Consider the following 8,681-nt stretch of genomic DNA (forward strand, 5'->3'; position numbering starts at 1 on the left):
TTTGTAATTTACAAAGATTATCCATGCACAAAAGTGTTCAAATAATATAAAATAAAACATGTCATGGTCCTGATATATGCAGAAGTGTGTATATACCTACCCTGATCAATGCCATGGTCCCCCTGTATGTAGAAGTGTGTATACATCTACCCAGATCAATGTCCCCTGTGTGTAGAAGTGTGTATACACGTACCTTGATCAATGTCCCCTGTATGTAGAAGTGTGTATACATCTACCCTGATCAATGTCCCCTGTATGTAGAAGTGTGTATATAACTACCCTGATCAATGTCCCCTATCTGTAGAAGTGTGTATACACCTACCCTGATCAATGTCTCCTGTATGTAGAAGTGTGTATACATCTACCCCGATCAATGTCCCCTGTATGTAGAAGTGTGTATTCAGCTACCCTGATCAATGTCCCCTGTATGTAGAAGTGTGTATACAGCCACCCTGATCAATGTCTCCTGTATGTAGAAGTGTGTATACATCTACTTTGATCAATGTCCCCTGTATGTAGAAGTGTGTATACATCTACCCTGATCAATGTCCCCTGTATGTAGAAGTGTGTATACATCTACCCTGATCAATGTCCCCTGTATGTAGAAGTGTGTATACAGCTACCCTGATCAATGTCCCCTGTATGTAGTATGTGTATACATCTACTTTGATCAATGTCCCCTGTATGTAGTAGTGTGTATACATCTACCCTGATCAATGTCCCCTGTATGTAGAAGTGTGTATACATCTACCCTGATCAATGTCCCCTGTATGTAGAAGTGTGTATACACCTACCCTGATCAATGTCCCCTGTATGTAGAAGTGTGTATACAGCTACCCTGATCAATGTCCCCTGTATGTAGTAGTGTGTATACATCTACTTTGATCAATGTCTCCTGTATGTAGAAGTGTGTATACATCTACTTTGATCAATGTCCCCTGTATGTAGTAGTGTGCATACAGCTACCCCGGTCAATGTCCACTGTATATAGAAGTGTGTATATATCTACCCTGATCAATGTCCCCTGTATGAAGAAGTTTGTATACACCTACCCTGATCAATGTCCATTGTATATAGAAGTGTGTATACACCTACCCTGATCAATGTCCCCTGTATGTAGAAGTGTGTATACATCTACCCTGATCAATGTCCCCTTTATGTAGAAGTGTATACATCTACCCTGATCAATGTCCCCTGTATGTAGAAGTATGTATACATTTACCCTGATCAATGTCCCCTGTATGTAGAAGTGTGTATACACCTACCCTGATCATTGTCCCCTGTATGTAGAAGTGTGTATACACCTACCCTGATCAATGTCCCCTGTATGTAGAAGTGTGTATACACCTACCCTGATCAATGTCATGGTCCCCTGTATGTAGAAGTGTGTATACACCTACCCTGATCGATGTCCTCTGTTTGTAGAAGTGTGTATAGCTACCCTGATCAATGTCATCCCTCGTTATGTAGTGTTTACCTCCCTTTACTCTCTTTCTTCCTAAGATCTCTTGTAAGTTAAAATAATTACAAACAGTCGAATTCTTTATTTTCACTTTTTTAAGGGTCTGAAGTCTGACTCCAATGATATTTCATGTTTTCTTATTGTTTTACAACAGCTAAATATCTTCTCTTTACCCCTAATTCACAGTTTTCGAAGAGGCAATTTTCATGATTTTCCTGTGTGTAGAAGTGTGTATACACGTACCTTGATCAATGTCCCCTGTATGTAGAAGTGTGTATACATCTACCCTGATCAATGTCCCCTGTATGTAGAAGTGTGTATATAACTACCCTGATCAATGTCCCCTATCTGTAGAAGTGTGTATACACCTACCCTGATCAATGTCTCCTGTATGTAGAAGTGTGTATACATCTACCCCGATCAATGTCCCCTATCTGTAGAAGTGTGTATTCAGCTACCCTGATCAATGTCCCCTGTATGTAGAAGTGTGTATACAGCCACCCTGATCAATGTCTCCTGTATGTAGAAGTGTGTATACATCTACTTTGATCAATGTCCCCTGTATGTAGAAGTGTGTATACATCTACCCTGATCAATGTCCCCTGTATGTAGAAGTGTGTATACATCTACCCTGATCAATGTCCCCTGTATGTAGAAGTGTGTATACAGCTACCCTGATCAATGTCCCCTGTATGTAGTAGTGTGTATACATCTACTTTGATCAATGTCCCCTGTATGTAGAAGTGTGTATACAGCTACCCTGATCAATGTCTCCTGTATGTAGAAGTGTGTATACATCTACCCTGATCAATGTCCCCTGTATGTAGAAGTGTGTATACACCTACCCTGATCAATGTCCCCTGTATGTAGAAGTGTGTATACAGCTACCCTGATCAATGTCCCCTTTATGTAGTAGTGTGTATACATCTACCCTGATCAATGTCCCCTGTATGTAGAAGTGTGTATACATCTACCCCGGTCAATGTCCACTGTATATAGAAGTGTGTATACATCTACCCTGATCAATGTCCCCTGTATGAAGAAGTTTGTATACACCTACCCTGATCAATGTCCATTGTATATAGAAGTGTGTATACACCTACCCTGATCAATGTCCCCTGTATGTAGAAGTGTGTATACATCTACCCTGATCAATGTCCCCTTTATGTAGAAGTGTATACATCTACCCTGATCAATGTCCCCTTTATGTAGAAGTATGTATACATCTACCCTGATCAATGTCCCCTGTATGTAGAAGTGTGTATACACCTACCCTGATCATTGTCCCCTGTATGTAGAAGTGTGTATACACCTACCCTGATCAATGTCCCCTGTATGTAGAAGTGTGTATACACCTACCCTGATCGATGTCCTCTGTTTGTAGAAGTGTGTATAGCTACCCTGATCAATGTCATCCCTCGTTATGTAGTGTTTACCTCCCTTTACTCTCTTTCTTCCTAAGATCTCTTGTAAGTTAAAATAATTACAAACAGTCGAATTCTTTATTTTCACTTTTTTAAGGGTCTGAAGTCTGACTCCAATGATATTTCATGTTTTCTTATTGTTTTACAACAGCTAAATATCTTCTCTTTACCCCTAATTCACAGTTTTCGAAGAGGCAATTTTCATGATAATTATGCATTGAGTTTTTCTTTCAGAATAACCAGGAGGAGAATATTTTCAAAAAAATAAATTAATGTATTTTCACTATGGAATCAATATACCCCTACATGTAGCCCAGCCCTATCTACAGAACCCCTGAGCCAATGAATTTTATAATTTTGGTAGAGGGCTTAATGCTGCCAACAGTTCTACTACTTGATGTCTTAAAATAAAAAAGTATATTTTTTTTAAAGATTGAATTAATTTTATTGTTTTCGCCGCACCCCTACGGCCAGATGGGGGGGGGGGCACCATGAAATTTTTGTTCCTCTTCACCCATACATGTAAATACATCATACCAAAATTGCTTGAAATTGATTCAGCGGTTTTAGAGAGGTTGAGAACGTTCAAAAGTTAACTCAGGACAAAGAACGTGATGTTTGCAGATGTTTTTCTCAAGGAAATAGACGATGAGGAAGAAAAAAATAAAACAGGGGGATTTTTTAAAAGTTATTAATGTATAAATTACTTTAATTTTTCATTTTTCTTTTCAGGGGTGCTGATGTTATTATAAGTACCAGCAGAATTCATGCCCGTGGCCCCGTAGGAGTGGAGGGACTACTCACCACTAAATGGCTCCTCCATGGCGGGGGGCATATAGTGGAAGATTTCTCGAAAGGAAAAATGGAATTCCGACACGTATCTCTCCCACTGTTCCAGGAACAAGCATCAGAGGAGGAAGAAAATGTAGAAAGGGGGGCGTAGAAATCGAGAACAATGTCAGAGGAGAAAGAAACTGTAGAAAGGGAGGAGTAGAAATCAAGAATAATGTCAGAGGAGGAAGAAAATGTAGAAAGGGAGGAGTAGAAATCTAGAACAATGTCAGAGGAGGAAGAAAATGTAGAAAGGGAGGAGTAGAAATCTAGAATAATATCAGAGGAGGAAGAAAATGTAGAAAGGGAGGAGTAGAAATCTAGAACAATGTCAGAGGAGGAAGAAAATGTAGAAATGGATGAGTAGAAATCTAGAATAATGTCAGAAGAGGAAGAGAATGTAGAAAGGGAGGAGTAGAAATCTAGAACAGTGTCAGAGGAGGAAGAAAATGTAGAAAGGGAGGAGTAGAAATCGAGAACAATGTCAGAGGAGGAAGAAAATGTAGAAAAGGAGAAGAAATCTAGTTATTGAACTGCTAAAAAGTAGCAATTGGATGTGAATCGAATCTGTAGTTGTCTAACATAACTATTTTGATGATCAAGCCTTAATCTTTAAAGATGTGTTTGGTAATTGCCCTCTTCTGACCGACTGGCTTAACATAGCCCAACTCAAAATCTTTTAACCCCCAGGGAACAATTATTTTTTATGCATTCTGGAAATAAACTTTGAAATTTCAACATTGATTTGAAAAGAAAGAATCTGGGGGGATTAGGCGAGTCATATGCCTACGCAAGGGCAGTTAAAATATCGAATTTAAAAATTCTTACAAATTTCACTTTTTGTTAAATTTTAGAGTTATTTATAATCCTCTGCATACATTAAAGATAAAACCTGAATCAAATGACTTAGAAATTAATTGTAATTAACCCACCAAAATGATAACACGCTTTAGAAACCGTAAAAATGATAGAAATTGAATGTTAAAACTGTGTTTTTTACATAGAGTGGGTCTTCGTACAATTTTTTGTAAACAAATATTGAAAGGGTATGGAAGGATTTGTATCTCTCACCATTTTCAAAAAAATGGTACGAAGACCCAACCTATATAAAAAAGTTAGTTTTCCTACTTAATTTCGGAACATATTCTCAAAAACTCGAAGTCCAATTGTGTGCCTGCTATACATAAAGAACTATTTGTTATTTGAAGGTACTTGGACACAGATTTGAAGTTATTATTTTCTCAATAATATCACGACTTATATATTTTAATAGCATTTCACACAAAAATTAATTAAAAATCTTATTTCGTTTAAAAGATATTGAAATTTCAAATTTTTCGGCGGGTTTGATTGACATATCCTTGCACTCTCACAAATTTAATTTTATTATTAATCCTTAGGAAAAGTGGCAATCTCGTTTTGTATAAATGAAAAATATTAATACTATAATCCAGAAAATTCAGAGCAGACACGTTCGAAAGCAAAACAAACACACAATATATTGTCAGTCCGTGCAGTTGTGGTAAGCAGACTGTGACGATTGAACGCACCCGGTGAATTCTAAATATAAACAATAACAGAACTCGAGCCCTGTTTACAAAAACTGTGTACATAACAAGAGTGTGCTCGATTTGCTAAACTCTGTACGCATCTCTTAGTTCGGAATGACGATACTTGTGAAGGTGTTTTGCTTTCTAACATTTCTACTCTGAATAAAATATTTTTCTTGATAAAAGTTTTAATATTTCTCATTAAAACACATCAAAATTGCCACTTTTCCTAAGGATTAAGAATAAAGCTAAAATTTGTGAAAGTGCAAGGATGTGTCAATCAAACCCGCCAAAAAATTTAAAGTTTTAATAACTCTTAAATGAAATAAGATTTTAATTAATTTTTGTGTGAAATGATATTAAAATATATAATTCGTGATATTATACAGAAAAAATGAGAAAATATTAACTTCAAATCTGTGTCCAAGTACCTTTAAAGGGCAATGCATATGCGACTTCGTGGCTCAGTGGTCATAGCGGCGGTGTTGAAGCACCCAGTTATTTATCGCGAGTGTTAGAATCACGATTTTTTAAAGTTCAGGTTGAAATTTATAGGTTAATATATTTTTTTCACTAAAAACAAAGTGAAAAAATAAGATAATAAATTTATTTACTGTCAATTAATATATTTCCTATAAAAAACAAGTTTTCAATATATATAACTTTTTGAATGCATTCAGTTCAAAACAATATTGCACAACTGAAATGTAAACTATCATGGGTAGACCAGCATGATATGGCTGTTCTGTATGCAAAAACATCTCCCAACCTCTGAAAACAATATTCGATAAAAAAATTAACACGCTATGGAAAGCATGACGTGTTAAAAACTGTAACGATAACAGCAAGGTTTAAAGATGTAGATATTGTCATTTGGACAGTGCTGTACAAAGTTTAAATGTTTAGATTCGACTATTCCGATATGCTTACAGAGCGACAAAATGACTCGCCTAATCCCCCCAGATTCTTATATTGAAAAAAAATTCTTTCAGCCTACCGACCCGGATTTTCATCCTGAGACGTGAAAGGGCAAACAAACATTTCAGAGTTAACTAGCCTCTGTGTGATATTTTTCTTTATATACTTTTTTCAGTGCCAAAATTGTGATCTTGGATGATTCACTAAACTGTGTTCATGACAACTGTAAATGTCACGATGTAATTTTATTAAATAAAGATGATGGGTTTTCATTCAAGGCACTATATAATGGAAAGTTAGTGTTAAATCCATACATTAAGTAAATAAGATTAGAAAAGCAAGAATATCCACACTTCTACAGTTTACTACTTTGATTCTTTTTAATTCAACATATTACCATAAATCCACATTAATACATGTATATATATTTTTGATAAGGTTTCTTTAAAGCAGTTAATATAAAAAAATACATGGAATGTAGTTTTTTAAGCCAAAGAATTTTAGATCTGAGAATAATTATTTTTCAAGGATGCCATTATACTTTTTCTGTAGTTTCTTACAGTAATTATACAATTATACCATGATCTGGGTGCAGTATAGATCTAATCCAGACTTTTATGTAATGTTTGTTTTTTGAAATATATGTATATTTTAGAAATGACACTTTTTTTGTATTTCATTAAAATGAATGCACAGTAAAACTTCGAATCTCAAACATTGGCATCTTTATTGGAGTAAATTTGACGTCCCGTCAATATATTATAATATTATACTTTCATGTAAATTACTTGAATCTGATTCGTCGAGAAACATTTGTTAAAAAACACTATTACCCGCTGAGTAATGAAGCCACGCCCTCCTGCTTAGCAACAGTCAACATTGCTTGACGACGGGTGGTATTCCAAAAAAATAGCGACTGCGCAGAATTTATGCGCGCACGGTTCACTGTTATATGTATTTGTATAAAACATTCAGTATAATATAATAAATATAGCATGAAAAAAATATCAAAGTGCGTTAAAATTTGGGACCAAGCTAACGCACTTTGAAAAAAATATATTTTTTTTCAAAGTGCGTTAATATCGACCATATTAACTCACTTTGAAAAAAATGTAAAGATTGATCAAATAATCGGTATGATAAATAACAGAACCTGGTTTGATAACCTTTTTATGATAAAGTCACTGTAGGACCTGAGATATTGGCGTTTTAAAAAATTAAGGTTTTGATAAAATAAAAGGGAAAATTAAAGGGTGTTGAAAAAAAGAGTGACGATTGTTTATATATATAAGTTCATTATTTTGTTTCTTTTTTTTTTCATTTTAGTCTTTGATAAGTAGACGTAAAGGTGTATATGGGCCACTAACAGAGAACAGCTTCAAGCAACTGAGCATTTATCATAATAAAAAGGGGCCAACTTGATTGTTCAAAACTATGAAAATTCTTTCTCTCTCATACGTTTTACTATACTTAAAAATTTCTAGTTTTCATCAGTTTCAATTAACTCATTTATTATTGAAAGTTTTCGACGTTATACCAGTTAGGTAAATTCATAATTATATGAATGCTTTGAATATAGCATAGACATCGAGACTGGGCGAAGGGCCAGGGGAGGGGAGGGGGGCTAAGCCCCCACTTATTTTGGAAAGATACATACATCGTATAAGCATTGAAAAGGCAGCGTACCCTTTTTAGGCTTATTGCTCCCCTCCCCCGTTTGTTACCGACATCTATGTATTGCAAAGATAAAGATTTGGACTGAGGGATTTTATACCCGTCTTCTCCTCTTTTCGACGGGAGTAAATCAATTCATTTTTGAGGTTAGGGTTAGGCTTAGTTTTTTTGAAAGATAAATGACAAATAAAATCTTTCCATGACTAAAATATGACTTTTTTTTCAAAGTGCGTTAAGTGTCTTCATGGTAAAATATATTGATGTGGACTCATAACGCACTTTGAAAAAAAATTTCAAAGTGCGTTGAGTTGGTCCCAAATTTAACGCACTTTGAAAATTTTTTTAAAAGTGCATTGATTTTGTCCCAATTTTAACGCACTTTGAAAATTTTTTTCAAAGTGCGTAATTTTTTCAAAGTGTGTTGCCACACAGCGCTCTCTCAAGTTCTTTCAATGACAGTGCAATTTCGAGTGCTACCAAAACGACAATGTCGACATTTTTAAAGACATTGAAAATAATCAAAGAAAAAAGTAATAATTAACAAAACGTAACAAGATTTATTATCTAGAGATCAGAATAAATCATAAAAATAGTCCAGTCCTTGACCTATTTCCCAGATAGAGATTCCAGTTCCTAGTTGTTTAGCAAGTTCTATTCTTTTCTGTAGAGAGAGTAATGTTGGGTAAAAAATGACACTTTTTGATCTGTCAGTCCTGAAAAATGAAGAAAAATCAGGATTCAGTTTTCAAGTATGCAAACTACTTATAATAAATACAAAAAAACTTTATATATAAGATAATATTTGTGCCAATATCACATTGT

This window comes from Saccostrea cucullata, unplaced genomic scaffold, assembly GCF_032062105.1.
Source record: "Saccostrea cucullata isolate Sc308-1 unplaced genomic scaffold, CSIRO_AGI_Scuc_v1 ctg4517, whole genome shotgun sequence".
NCBI lineage: Eukaryota > Metazoa > Mollusca > Bivalvia > Ostreida > Ostreidae > Saccostrea > Saccostrea cuccullata.